General features: G+C 41.6%; 1 protein-coding gene across 7 annotated transcripts in view; it reads left to right on the top strand.

The window, feature by feature from the left end:
• Positions 1 to 15,805, top strand: part of MEGF11 (multiple EGF like domains 11) — a 310,110-nt gene that overhangs the window by 97,714 nt on the left and 196,591 nt on the right. The gene's annotated exons all lie outside the window — the stretch shown is intronic.

Here is a 15,805-nt window from a genome sequence, read left to right on the forward strand (position 1 = left end):
CTGTCAATAGTTTTGCTCTTTTTAAAGCTTCACAAGTATCAGATCTTGGTCCTAATTGCACTGTATAAGTAAATAAAAAGCTCTGGAGTGTGTTAGGTCAGTCTGAGAGGGACAAAAAGCAAAATGCATCTTTCAGCACCACCCGAGAGCTTTGTTAATCAAAAATGTCCGGTACATTAATGCCACGTGTTTTCAGTATTGCAGCTTTCTAAGTATTCTGAGACAGAATGCATTTACTAGACTTTGCTCAAAAGGAGAGTGGAGCTGGGGATCTCTTGTCTACACCTTGTTAGGATGGGATTATGACACAAGGAAAACACAAGGAGGTTTTGATCAGCATCAGAATCCATATTTTATTGACAGGTTTAGAATGCCATAGAATAATATAAATGTGAAAATGATACAATTATCCAGCTATCTTTAAATATCTTGACGGAGTTCTTTAAAGCTATTTCTGTCTATTTCTGTTGGTTTTTTATCTGAGTACCTATACTGCACTTATATCGTAATACATGAGCACCTCAAAACCATGAATGGACCCTAATCCCATTTTAAATGACCTTTATGCCAAACAGGTACTTCAAAGGGGCTCTGGACTGTGAAAAATTACCAGCCCTTAGAGATAAGGCATTATAATTAGCCTTATTTTACAGAGAGAGTAAGAATTTGGTCTTTCAAAGTGTGGAGCACTGTTACTCAAGTCCTGAAAAACTTGCGATGTAACCTATTGTCTTTGCTAAAATCCTTCCTGTGTTATGTATGTACTTACCTTTGAATTTCTCAGGTGTCAATATCACTTCAGCAGTTGTTCCACATAATTTTATTATGAGCTTGAATTCTGTGGCTCAGAATCCTGTCTGGCACAGAACATATTTATTTTCATTTTTCTTTCTGCAATCTATTGATTGCTTTTTATTTTTTTAATTGCCCTACTCGTTGTAACAACAGGAGATCTCTGCAGACTTTCTGATTCTTTGAGGATATTAATATTTATTTTAAAGTGCTTTTTTTGTAGTATTAATACTCAAGAGTTCTGCTGCTGCCAGGCAAATTTTACCTTTATATTGTGGAGAAAGAACACACCGAAGTTTTGCTAATGCAGAACAGAGAGCAGGTATCTGGTCAGACCAGGAGCTTCCATGTTTGACACAGTGCAGCTAATACTTACGTTCTCTCTGTTGTTTACATGTGCAAGAGTCAGGTTCTTGTATTTCATTATCTGCATGTTCATAAATGCAAAGTGTGTGCCTCAGGGACATTTTCTACCTGGCCTCCTCCCTGGGAGATGTGAGCAGCAAGTGCACCTGAGAGGGAAATGATGTGAAGGAAGTTCTCCATCATGACTGATTCTTGATACCTGGGCTTATTGTTTTCATACCACAAGTAGCCATGTAACAAAAAATCCAAACCAAACAAAAAAAACCCCAACTCATCAAAACTCTCTGACCCTGCAACCGACAGTTCGAAGGCACAAAAATATTTAGCCGATGTGATCCTTTCCATGTCATCCCTTTTGTTTCTAACACATCAAGCCCTGCTCCCGTTAGTTTTGTTTTGGTTTTCCACGGCACATTCCTGCGCCAGCAAGCAAATCCTCCCATTCGCCCTTCTTTGCAGTCAGCAGTGATTTCAGTTTCATTCCTGGTGGCACCTCCCTGATTTTGCCCCTTCCCCTTTTCCTTCCCCTTCCCCTTTTCCTTCCCCTTCCCCTTTTCCTTCCCCTTCCCCTTTTCCTTCCCCTTCCCCTTTTCCTTCCCCTTCCCCTTTTCCTTCCCTTTTCCTTTCTTTAAACCACTATTTTCCTACCAAGGTAGGCTAGTACTCCTGTCCCACATTCCTCCTGTCCCCATTCAGTGCCTGCTCCTTTAATGGCAGCTGCCCCAAGAGAGAGGTCAGGAGACACCATCAAAACCATTCCACTTGCCTGTGCTGTCACAGGGCGCCATGGTTTGGAGATGAGTGTGCTTCCACTAAGCCCCACTGACATGAAGGGAAGGAAGCTCCAGCCCTGCAGAGAAGGTTCTCCCCACTCAGGCAGCCCTTTAAAATCTATTCCATTAGCAATCATGGAAACCACTACAACATGGGGAGGAGAGAACACATCCCGCAGTGAGTCTGATGATCAAAAGAAAGTTTGATTAAAAAACAGTGTGTAGATTAAAGGCTAATTGGTTCTCCTTTCATTAACAGCGGTCTTTATTTCTTACAAAAGTTAAATAGCTTTGTAATTAACAGTGACATGTTTAGACTAGAGAAGGCTGAGTTTAAATCTCTATTAATGACTGTTTCTTGGATTTTAAAGCAGGAGTGAAGGCTTTCAGCTACTTTTTTTTTATCTTTTCCCTTTTCATTTACTATTTTTTAAAGGAATGTCAGATATATGTTTTTATCTTTGTCCTCCTGTTGGGACTTACTAAATGGATTAAGTCAAATAAAATCTACCATCAGTTCTAAATAATCAGGTAGACCCAGAGCTTCTTGCTCTGCCACTCTTTCTCTGGTGTCCTTTTCGCCTTTTTGACATCTATATATGCTACTGCCCCGTAAAATGTGGAATTCAGGCACAAGGTGAAATAATTCAAATTGTTGACATGTAAGTCACACATCTGGCCAGCCCTTTAGTACTTAGGTTAAACAGTTTTGGGCTATGAAATTGTCTTTGCACCTATAAAGGGCTTGGAATATTTTGGGGGTGCGATGGTATTAAAAAAACACCAGCTGAAAAATGCTGCAAATGCACATCTGCATTGTTTGTTTCCATTGATGTCTTAGAAATGGTTGCTACCCTTGTGGTAGTTTTGCAAAACGATTCCCCTTCTCTGAATGTTCTTATACATGACATAGCTTTTCACTGAGCTGTCCCTGAAAACAAACGGCGTCGTCTGGGTAGTAAATCAGAGCAACTGTGATTTACTATACTTTGTATGCTAAGGTAAGCTTTTGGCAGAGCAAATGCATAAACTGCAGAAAATCTGTTTTTAAACAACCACAGGGTTCAACCGTCCTTCAAGGTTTTCGTAAGGATGTTTTAAGATTGTATTGCCTAGATTAGTATCTGTGATAGATAAAGCATCTCTGAGTACTTCACTGCTCAAAAAAAAAAAAAAAAGGAAAGAAAAAGAAAAAGAATATTACATGGCTCTTTCGGGATTTCTACCCTTTGAGTAGATGGTAATTGAATAGTTCCCTTTAAGAATATGTCAGGTGGAAAGATCCCCTGTGTACTAAATGGACACATTTTTGTCTGAGAGACCAATGCTTTGTTCGGTCTGTCCATTTAAATTTTATTCTTGTGCTAGAGGTTTTATATAAAAGAGACCTTTCTTCCAGGTACCAAAGGGTCAGAGACCCAAGCATCAGAGAGAGGAAGATGGGACTACAAGCGGCATCTACTTATATCTGACTTTTTGGCAGAAAAAACCCAACCATGAAACACGAAGTTGGGAATTTACTTTTTCTTCATAGATTGAAATATTTTAGCTTTTAACAGTTCTACTTTTCACTCTCATACCGTACACTCTTTTTCTAATGTATAAATCTATGCAATGTGACGGGGGTAGCAATGACAGGACTAGTGATTTAACAATCTCATTTGCTGCCATTCAAACCTGCGAAAACTCGGTAGTTATAGATTGACCATTTCATGGTTCTTTCCTTTCTTGGCTGAGATATTATCGATCTCAGACTGTTTCTCAACATTCAGCTTTCCACATTACAATTGCCACAACCATCATCAGGGCTCCTTGACTTTGACAAATCTTTTTATAGAGAAATTCTTGGTCTCACTGGTTGAATCTCAATTTGTCATCTAGAGTGGTAGTTCACTCTAGGTTAAGGACGTTACCGTAGTTGCATGTAGTTATTTACCCATCTTTTCAGCTAGCCTCTGTCTGACACTGTTAATGAATTCCTAAAACAAATGAAGAATGTTCTTTTAATAGCTGACTTGGTGAAATTATGCAAATTTGGGATCTGAATCTTCTCAGGATTTTAAATAATGTTTCATAAATTCTGTAATTCCGATAGACAAGCCGACTTCATAGTATGATGTATGCTTTTATATTGTAGCAGTATGAACATTCATACCTCGGGATTGCACTCAGATTTACAAGGCTGCTTGTCTAGTGTAGTTTTTGTAATCTTTGAAAAGGCTGCCTTATTGGAGCCATATGGCTAGATTGTTAAACATCTGTACCATAGGAGTAACAATTCCAAAGCTTCCTGCCATCTGGATGAATTACAATACTTGCAGTTCAATGCATGCGTTACAACACCACACCGCCGCCACAGTAGAGTGTACTTATGATGAAAAGAAAAATAATAGCTTATGTGATCAGTGCAAAAGTTGCACACTCTTAGAAAATGTTGAATCAGCAGCTTAGACTTCCTGAATATTCATAATGTTTGTTCATATGTCAGATTTGTTGATTATTTTCACTTTGTAAGGCAGTAGCTCATTAACATTTTAGAAGAAATGTTGTCCCCCCCTTCTCACCTCACTTTTAAATTCCCCATGGTGAGCATTCCTGTAACTTGAAAATACATTGTTTGAAAACTGCTGGACTTAGGAAATATATTCTTCTTACCTTTATAGGTACCCATTAAAGCTGGTACTAGTGCTTTCTGCAAGAGCCTTACTGTTACATTATTCAAGTCTGGCATTCTGCACATCAGTAATGCAACACAAATGAAGGGAGATGATATAGCGCTACATAGACACTTTGTATCAGGGGACATTCTTTTTCTGATTTGGGATGTATGAGCACAAGAAAATGGTGTGGAAGGCCATTCTGCGTATAGGGTTATTAATTATAGAGTTGAAATGACAGTAGGAGACACTTTGAAATTTGTCATTTTTTATGCATTGGAGATGACTCCATATATCTCTTTCCAGTGAAGAATATGGGGAAACCAGTCTGGGTCCTGCGTTCCCATCTGAGGGGAGACTTGCACAGGAATTAAGACATTCTGCTTCTGGTAGTAGCAGTAGTAGTCACCGTCACAGTAGCAGCAGCAACATACTTACCACTGTGAGGTGACTGGAAGGAATCCCTGTTTTCTATTGAATGAGCGGTGGGCTGATAGGAAAGCAACAGAACCGGTTATCTGCATTCAGCTTCGGCTACCATACTGCAGAGGGTACCCTAGGAGCCGTATACCAATGTCTAATACACCATTTTACAGAGCGCAGCAATGCAGGCCACAGCTCTGCAAACAGCAGAGGCCTTTGCTTCTTCATTGTGAGCACCCTGGGAGGCAGGTGTATGCAGATACGAAGAGGGGGACCAGCCTTATCAGGAGGTCAGTTCCTTTTGTGGCGTAGATGGAGACGCTGGGTTACTATTTAGCCTAAAGATAATGGAGAGACCTCTTTGATGGGAAGGTGAAAAAATCAGTTCTCATCTCCCATCCATCATTTTATATTTGCAGGCAGCTTCTGGATGCTGATGGATTTGCAAAGATGCTGGTGGGGAGTAGTAATGAAATAAGGGAAGGCTGGAAGAAATGCAGTAGAAGGAGAAACAAAGTGTTCATACAAAGGAATAAGGATAGCATAAAGGTGGAAAGGAGGGTACGCTGAAGCTATATAATGTCTCAAGGGGCTTAATAAATATCAGAGGAAAAATTATGTAGGCATTATAGTTAGAAAAAATTAGACTGTTGCTAGTGTAGCAGTAAAAAAAGCTTTTCTGGCAGCTTTAGGCCATCTCAGTTGAATCAGTATAAAAGAATACTGGGTATATAGACACAGAAGGAGACACTGGATCCAGAGCTACTCATAGTATTCATGCTAATGGCCTGGATGCTTGGAAGCTTCAGCAGGATCAGAAAAAAGGCACAAGAGCCATAGATGTGAGTTCATTGTTGAATTCAAAGAAAGAGCCGTGCAAAGTTTAGTCCATTAATTTGCCCACTTTTAGCAAAGACAGGTTGGTCACCAGCTGCTGTAAATCAGCACAGATCCTCCACATTTGAATGGACATCTTCAGCTACTTCATCCTCACTTCCGCATCTGCTTTAATGTCTCAATTCCCTTTCAAAATCCCCTTCCTCCTCCTGCCTGAACACACTTCAGTGTTGTTAATGCTAGTTTGCACTGATCTAGAATGGCCTGGAGGGCACTGGTGATAATCCACAGTAGCTTTATGGCTCAATCCTTCCTGTGTTGCTGGTACCCATTCACTTGCAGAGACTTACAAGAACAAGACCCTCTCCATCCCATGTATGAACGAACTGTTTTTCGGGACATACATACAGGACATTTGTGTTTTATTGAATTATGAAGGCACAGAACTCCAAGATTTTTCCCTCCAAAAGAGTTTGAAGTTCATTAGTAGTCCAGGCGTGTGGTGAGCTGGGTTAACTTATTGAAATCAATAGGTCAGAAAGAAGATGGATGTGTGAAATGAAACACATGTTTAAAATTGAAGTTGTTTTCTTGACCGCTCCTTTACATCCTTCTCCCCTATTTAATAGATTTATTTCCCTTGTGCTCAAAGAAGTTTTAAAGCCTAGCAGAAAAGGAGGGGGGGAGAGAGAGAGAGAGAGGAAAAGAAGTTACCTAAATCTAGACGGCCTTTAAAAAGAGCTTCTGATGTACGTACAAAACCTGAGATAGCATCTTTTTCCACGTCTTTTCTATCGTAGTTTCCTCTGGCTGTGACCTTCCCCTGACCAGTTCCAGAGTCTTTGTCACACATTAACTCTGGGTGTCTGGGAAGCCATCAGTCAGCTGTGGGGACTGTTCTAAGGCAGATTCCTTGTTCACTCAAAAAAAGAGCTACTGCAACCTATGGCAGGTGTAAGCACCAGTCACCCCTCTTCCTCATTTCGAGTCATCTTAAAACATTGTAACTGTATATAAGAATGAATAAATACCACACAAGAGTGCCTGACACACACACAACAGAAGAGCAGCACAGCACACTGTTGTGGGTCAACCCCAGTACCCACACAGCCGCTCTGGCTCTCCTGTCCCACCAGGGGCAGAGGAAAGGAAGAGTAAAAGAAAGCAAGCTTGTGGATCAAGGGAAAAGCTGTTTAATAAGCAAAAGAGAAGTGGAAGAAGAGGGAAACAAAACAAGGGATGCAAAGGCAACGACTCACCACCTCTCATGGGTAGATTGATTTCAGCCAGTTCCTGAGCAAAAGCTGGCTAATCTCCCAAAAGCCCCTCCTCTCCCTTTCTATTGCTGAGCATGGTGTTATAATGCATGGAACATCTCTTTGGTTAGTTTGGGTCATCTGCCTGCTTATGTCCCCTCCCAGTTTCTTGCGCATCTCCAGTCTATGCACTGGGGGGGTGGGGGTGCAGCGTGAGAAACAGAGAAGGCCTCGATGCTGTGCAAACACTGTTCAGCAATAGCTAAAATGTTAGCATTATCAGCGTTGTTTTGGTTGCAGATCTAAAACACAGCACCATCCAAGCTGCTATAAAGAAAATTAACTCTATCCCAGCCAGACCCTGTACATAGAGCCATACTGTAGTTAATAAAATTTACTCATCATTATGATCCTCATGAAATCTCCTTATACGTAGTTTTTTTTTGGTCTTTCCACCTCTTAGTTTCAGTAGTGACAGGGGACTACTTTGAAAGCTGCTGTGAACCACTGTTTTGAAATATTTTTCACTCATTTCAGGACCTTGGAAAGGATGAGCCAGTGTTGGCTGTTGTCTGGGCTGGCCAAGGGTTTGTGGACCTTGCTCCTGCCACCCTCTGGTCTCTCAGCCATATATAGCAATGGCTGTGGATGCCCTAAATGTGTCAACCTGTGCAGGTAGGAGGAGGCATTTGGCTACCTGGGTGCATTTACTTACAGTTCAGCTGTTCCCCCTCTCCTCTATCACAGGAATGAGACTGGCTGGAAGTACTTGGCAGGATGAATTTGGCCCAAGAGCTGTAAGTTAGGCTAAAGTATACTGCTTTCAGCATCTTCCTGTGCACAATGTACATTTGTTTTATATGGACTTTTGGAACATGTGTCTGTAATTATTACGTCCTTTTAGCAGTCCCCCTTAAAAATACCGATGCCATTCACACTAGGAATACCACAGAGCCTGCCATATGAAAAACCAAACTGGTGGTTTAGTGATGTTGGTTTCTCAAATGCTGGGTAATGCCTGGGGGTGGGTGTTCTGGGTGGGAATTTAAAAAGGTTGTAGTTCCCTTTGTTCCCAATTAGCTTTGTCACATGTGGCATATATTCCACGTCTCATGGTAGGGTATAGATGTATTATTCCATGGATTTCCTGTTTCTTTTGCAACTGCGTCCAATTCTGATGAATATGTGATAGCCTATAAACATGGGCCAGCTACTCTGTAGCTTAATGCAAACAGAGAGTACTCTGAGTACTCTGTTATGAAACAAGTCTTCAAAATTTGTAGAAAGCGATCACATATATTAAAATAAAAAGTGCTTAAACTCTGAAACGTAAATCCTTTAGACCAAAGTGTAGAAGTATTAAGATGCCAAATTGTGCAGAAGATCACTGTAGGACTTTAGAAAAGAAGCAAGTTCTTCCTGTTGAAACCACACTTTTGCATCTGAAGCCTGGCTTTCAAAGGTGTGGAATGTTACCGTTTCCATCAACTTGGCCAAGAACTGTGGATATACACCATTTCTAAGTAATGTTGACACTTCAAGAATAATAAATGCCAGTTGATGCTGTTGAAGTCACAACTGATCTGCAAACTGAGTTGTGCTTTCGTATGGGTGTACTAATTCTTTCTGTAGCTTTATATAGCAAAGCACCTTCCTGAGACATTTGCATGAGTTACTTCAGTGAAGTGGGTGATAGTGAAGCAAAATGGCATGAAATCTTCATGAGAAAAAAAAAAAAGACTGTGATAGGGCAAAATGTCTAATAAGAGTGAACTAAAGGTGCCCAAAGTGCACATAAATGGCAATTTTAGGTTTGCAGTAGAGTCAGTTGGCAAATCAGTGTTCATTTTTGGTCCCCTAATTGTTCTCAGTGAAAGAAGAAGATGATGTCGGCTGATAGCTTCACGAGCATCTGTTAACACTTCATACTCTAGTACAGCGTAAGGGTATTAATCAGATATCAAAAAGGCTAATCAGAGCCAGAGCTCTTCTAACAGCCATGGACACTTCCTCTAGAACCAGATATTCTCTGACTGCGTACACAGACATTCTCTTTTTCTTTCTGTTCCACTTCATATTTGGGTATTGTTGCACATGCTTTTCACTTTAATAAAGGTGTTTTAAGGCCCCCCAGGGAAATTTTTCATGATGCTTCAGTCCATGGCAGACTTGATCACAAAACATTTTTGAATAATTAATCTTAAGCTCAGTATTTCTAACAAAGGTATTCACTTTTGCAGACCTCGCTTTCTCTGACGCAGTAAGTCAAGAGATTTTTTCAATCTATTTAATCACAAATCTTTCCTTCTTTTTATCAAATTTTTTCCTTTCTGAATACTATGATTTACTTTTATTACTGTAATGCCCAGAAATCCATGTGCAAAACCACTAAAAGACAGCCTTACTTGGAAAAGCTTACAACTTAAGTATGTAAATTGAGTCAAATAAAGAGATTTTTTTTCTGATTAAAAGTAAGAAGCTGTGTATGAAACACCTTATAAGTGTACTTGTCAAGAAATTAAATGTGGTATTCAGCAAGCAAGCAACAAGAGGAGGCTTTCAGCTACAGCAGTGTAGTGCATATACGAGCTCTGCTGAAGCAAGTCACTGGTACCTACCTTAGGATCTGATATCACTGCATCTGCATTCACAGGTGTCATGTTTTGGGAAAATCTACAATTTAAATAGAATTCCTTTAAAAAACATTATCAAAAGCATCCAAAATTTTTTTCCACAAAATACTATGTAATATTTTTGTTTATGCAAATGCTATTTAACATTTACCTTATAGCAAAGGGCTATAGGCATCTTCAATAGCTTCTGACAGTGTAGGTAAAGGTTTTTACTTCCAACTCCCATCTTCTATCTTCAGGCAACAGTGTGAATCACAGGAGTAGGAAAGTACATTTTACCATGTCTTATTAGCAGAAAGTTTCTCTAGACACTTAGACATTACTCAGAAATCAGACTTGATCCTAAATCAGCTGACCTCCTGCAACCTAGAGTTGGTTACAATTTAAAATGGTGGCTTGAGATGAGAATCAGCCCCCATAATTATACAATGGTTTGTTTCCTGGTTTTCTTTTTTTTCCAGTTCTTCTCAGTAGGTTGCTCTGAAACACATTGCTATGGTTCCTTCTGAAATGTGAGAAGAGCGAAAAGTGTCTGCATTTAAATATTCCATCCCCAGTAATGTTAGTGTAGCTTATACATTAACATCATCTTCAGACTGTACTTCTACCCTTGATTTCGTCAAGGTGACCTTCAGTTGCAGTGTGTGGCTTGATCTGGAATGAAATTTGAAATGCGTTGGCCTGGCAGTGCTGGGGGGCAGCGAGGTGACCCTGAGCCAGCACCGGGCCCTTGGGGCCAAGGGGGCCAGCGGTGCCCTGGGGGGCATGAAAAGGAGTGTGGCCAGCAGGGCGAGGGAGGTTCTCCTCCCCCTCTGCTCTGCCCCAGTGAGGCCACATCTGGGGTGCTGCGTCCAGGTCTGGGCCCCCCAGTTCAAGAAGGGCAGGGAACTGCTGGAGAGAGTCCAGCGGAGAGCTGCAAAGGTGACCAGGGGCTGGAGCATCTCCCTTGTGAGGAAAGGCTGAGAGACCTGGGTCTGTTCAGCCTGGAGAAGAGAAGGCTGAGGGGGGTCTCATCAATGCTTCTAAATATCTGAAGGGCGGATGTCGGGAGGATGGGCCGGACTCTTTTCAGTGGTGCCCAGTGACAGGCCAAGGGGCAACGGGCACAGGTTGGAATATGGGAAGTTCCACCTGAATATGAGGAAAAATGTCATTACTTTGAGGGTGCCAGAGCAGGGGTACAGGCTGCCCAGGGAGGCCGTGGGGTCCCTTCCCTGGAGACATTCACCCCCCGCCTGGACGCGGCCCTGTGCCCCTGCTCTGGGTGTGCCTGTTCCAGCAGGGGTGGGACGGGATGAGCTCCAGAGGGCCCTTCCAGCCCTCATCAGTCTGGGATTCTGTGATTCAGTGTGCTACAGGACTAAAATTTATCTAGGAGAATTGGTGTAATTTAGCTTTATTAGGTGTTGCATTGCTCTGCAAAGACAGCTGGAAGTATCATGCAGTCCAGGCGACTTGATTTATCTACTTTTGATCTTTTAGGAAGAACATTTTTGATACACCCAGCCTCACTCTTACACACAGCACATACCCTGCCTATGAAAATCAATCAGCAATGGAGCTGTGTCATTTACTGCCAGAAAATAGAATTTTCTTGGCATGAGACCCACAATGCAGGGCAAGTCAGTAATCTGAGAACTATGGACATATAGCAGTGCTACCAGATCCGAAAATAAATATTTCACAGGAACCGTAATATGATGAAATTTGTACACAAAGAAATTCACTTAAAGCCATGAATGGGTAACCTGTGACAGAATACACAGGTGCTCTAATTTTGAGGTGATTTCCAGAGAACAAGGCAAATGGCTTCGTTATTTTACTGGATGGTTGAGGCCAAAGTCCTGCTCATCCCTCTCCCACTGTCTGCTGTAGAACGTCTGAGAATCTTACACTTGTTATAAATTGGGTTTTTTGATAGTAGCTCATTTTCTTTGACATTATCCTATATGCTTTCTCTATCACTGCTTAAATCAAACAGCTACTTAGCCAGTGTTGGAACCCATAAATTCTTGGTCTATTTGAGTGATACAGTCATAGTATGACAGCAGGGGTAGCTGTGATATGAAGCAAGGCAGTAGTAATATACTCGTGAAATTTCTGTAGTGAGGTTCACTCGACTAGAAATGCCATCCCACAACTGAGGAGTTTCATACCGTTCTGCCACGTGTGATCCAAGTACTTACCTGTTCATCTGTAATTTAGTTATCACCTTCCTCAGCTGTAGGGCACTGTGTGTTCCTCCAGTCTTTTTATGATGGAAATGTTTGTTTACTTCTGACTTCCCACTTTTAGCCTCTTTCTAACTTTGTACTTCGCAACTGGCAGCTCACTTGCCCATCCAGCACAACTCTTACGAGAGCCCAGGCTGCAGGCAAGATTCCCATACCTGTGAGTGGAGAACAGTCAGTCCTTTGGGAGTCTGCTGTGTGTAGTTTGATACCACCTGCCATCACAGGTAATTTGGTAGATCAGGTTATGCTTTCTCTTCTGGAAGTTTTGGCTGCTTCTCCATGTATTGGCAGGAAAGCTGAAAGGACCAGGGGTTTTAGGTATGAGCTTCTCCTCTCTTCGCCAGCCTGTCAAGAATTTCATTCTGTCAGGCAATAAAAAAAATTCCCCTAAGGTTAAGATCAGAATGATTAGGGAATTCTTCTCCTGGTTTTAGCACAGAAGAATTGTTTCTTTCCTCTTCCACCCTCAAAAAAACTGGAGCCTCCTGCTGGCAAATACTATTTGACTGCATTTACTTTTGGTGGAGTGAGGTCTGCCTCATATACAGAAAGAACAAAAGTCAATGTGTAAGAGATGTTAATGTTTCTGCATTACTTAGAAAAAGATAGTAGTGCTTTTTCTAAAGGTGCAATATAAAGCACAATTTGCAGACAAATTGTCATTAAGTTTGCTGGTTGGGTGAATCAAGTTCCAGTAGAAAATTAACAGTGAAAATGTATTTTCTACAAATTGCTGGAAAGAGTTGGTCAATTTACCAAAATGGAAGGAGTAGACAGAGGGCACAGGAGGGGAAAAGCTTTCCTGGGTCATAGATTCTCATCTGCTGATTCAGGATCTCTCTTAACCTCATTAACAGTTTGAACTAGTGATAATGATTGTTTTGAACCCTGCAGTGAGGCAATGGGAAATCGTTTACAAGAAAAAGTTAAATGCTGAAAATTATCCCCCAGAATAATATTGTATTAGAACATTGATCAGCAGAATTGATCTCAGCATGTCTTTCCTCTCAACATGGTAGAAAGCAATGATTATTTCTAGTTGAAACAATGGCAGAAAATGCAGAAAATCAGTTGCAGACCTTAAACTACCAACAATTAACAATATTTAGCTGATCTCCAAAACGTTCTCTGTGGGCTCAGGTTCGCTTTCTGTGATGGCAGTGAGAAAGACCGAGCCTTAGAAATGGTAAGTGGTTTGGGACAGTAACTTACCTTAGAGTGGTTGGGATTTCACCTGAAGGTGGAATTTCTCCTTTCACCCCACAGCGCAAGCCCAGGTCCTTACCCCTACGGAGCACTGGGGGTGAGCAGGAGACATCGCTGTGTGGACTGTCATCTCTGACCTTGGTCGGAGGTCTTCCCTTTATGTGTGACGTTAGTCATGAATCTGTTGAAATCAGGCATTAGAGAGATGCTTTGTCTTTGCAGCATTTGCCTCGGTTCCTAAACTTAACTCCTTCATGCCTTTTGCCAGAGCCCCATTCCTCTTGCCAGAGCTTGGGTGTGATTTTATGTACAGACTGACAGATTAGTGTTGCTTTTACCCAGCCTTGTAACCTGTCACTTTGTGGGGAAGATGCACTTCAGTGCTGAGAGTCCTGCAATGCCTTCCCACAGTTCTTTTTATGTGCTTTGAAGTACTGCAAAGCTCTTCTGTTATTCACACAGCCAAAGATACAAAGCGGTTCAGCTTACTGACCCCAGTTCTGCTCTTCTGACATTTGCTGCTACAAGGAGGCTGCTTTTCAGCTCTCGTTCAGACATTATTAAATGGTAAGTACCATCTCCCATTCCTTCTCTCTACCAGAGCAGATGAAGCCAATGGGGCATCAAAATGACACAAAGAGTCTGTTAAATGTGTGACTCCCATCGACCTCTCCTTTTGCGGGGCTCTAACCTTCTCCTCTATTACTGTCACTGGCACTATTTTATGGTCACTGATGCGATGCCATTCCTGTCTCAGGGTTGTGCTGCTCCAGCTCAGCTTTTCCTCAGAACCAAGCAGACTGCAATTCCTAAAAGTGTTCCACCAGTCTTGCTTTTCTCAGGGCACGTAATAAAAGTGGGTCTCTTCTCTGCCTTGATCTTCCCCTGGCACTGTTCACTTCCCTAACTGCTCCCTAGAGCAGGGCCTACAGCAGGCTACAGATTGCAACATGGGCTAAACTAGGTTCTCGTCAGTGCCAGATCCTCCAGTAATCAGTAAAATGTGAACATTCCTCTGGTGAGACACCTGAGGGTCTGAAACACTGAGGTCTGGCTGGAATTATTCCAGGACCTGTACATTAGCCCGTGTCATCTGCCTGGGACACTCGGCCATGACAAGAATGTGGGAGTCACTGTGTTCACCTTCTCCTTAGTCATCAGCGCCCCAGATTGCCATTTATCTGGCAATAGAAACCTGAGCTGAAACTATCGTTAAGTTTTATGCTTATTAGCAAATCTTCACCTCCCAGAGATTCACACAGGCATTTGCTGATATTTTGTCAGTGATGACACTGACATATGTCAGATTCTGCTCCTGGGAGAAGAAAAAAATCCTCAAAATATATCTCCTCAATTCTTTTACTTCAGACATTCACAAGTCATCTCTGGCACAGCCTACTCCCTAAGCTTTGGCAGGATGTCAAGACTGAGGATAACACGACCTAGCTGCTACCTTCAACAGATCAATATCTCACTAAGGCAATGGTCAGAGACTCCCCATGTCCCAGACAACAAGAAAGACCATTGATTCCGGGCTGATTGCATAGATGCACCGTCTCTAGTTCCAAATCTGCCAAAGAAAGGAATGGAATTGCACCTACAGGAAAAGGAGTTGATCTTGTGACCTGTTGCTGTTTTATGATCTTTAGTCTCATCTTTCCTTTGCTCACATTGATCTCCTTGTTTTTGTATTTTTTTTTTATTAGTACTTTCATCAGATGCCAAGAGGGAGATGAAAAATAAGGGTTGCCATACACTGAAACAATAAATTCCTCAAAGCCTGAGCAGGCTTTGAAATCTCTTCATATCTTCATCTATTAAAGTTGCTAAACCCTGCATTAAAGTGCTATCCAAGGTGATAAATTAATGGATGTATCCTGAGTGATGACCACAGAAATAGACATTAAGCAATGCAAAGAACTATTATCCCACTCCATCGAAACAATTACTCAGGAAACCATCTAATCAGCATGATTCCTGACAGAAAGTCAGTGATTTAGAGAGGGAATCTTCCGTTCCACAAATAAGCAATAATCTAAGAATGAGGAAAACCTACCTAGATGCATTAGCTGTAGTCATCTTCCTTCTACTATCTACCCTCCCTTTTCAGAGCACATTTGAAGAGAATGTAGCCAAAAGCTGACTACAGGCTTATCTAATGAAGCTAATATCCTAGGCGCAGCACAACCTGGACCCAGGCCAGTACGTTAAGATAGAAACACCAGTGTGGCCCTGAGTTAATAGATTCCTAATGGATAAGGGGCAAGCATCTTTTTCATCTTTTTTCATCTTCTTTGACCTCTCTGCATTATCTGAAACCACTGGCCGTGAGATAACTGCTATTTCACCTGGCAAAACTATTCTTTCCCCTAAAAGTGGCAGGAGGGACTGGAGGAATGCGCTAAAATGGCCCAAATTGTTCCAAGGACATATATTAAATAGTGAAGGAAAACATCACTTTTTCCATTAAATTTCTACTTTGTGTAGTCCAACAACTATCAAGCATGGGGCAAACTGGTTAGATGACCTGAAGTTAAAAATACCAGCAGCATACAGAAATAATGCAGGTCTTATTTTGGTTCACAGCAAGTCAACAAAATTGGTCAGAATTTGGGTGGAATCAGTGTA

The sequence above is a fragment of the Phalacrocorax carbo genome, chromosome 7 (assembly GCF_963921805.1).
Source record: "Phalacrocorax carbo chromosome 7, bPhaCar2.1, whole genome shotgun sequence".
Lineage (NCBI taxonomy): Eukaryota > Metazoa > Chordata > Aves > Suliformes > Phalacrocoracidae > Phalacrocorax > Phalacrocorax carbo.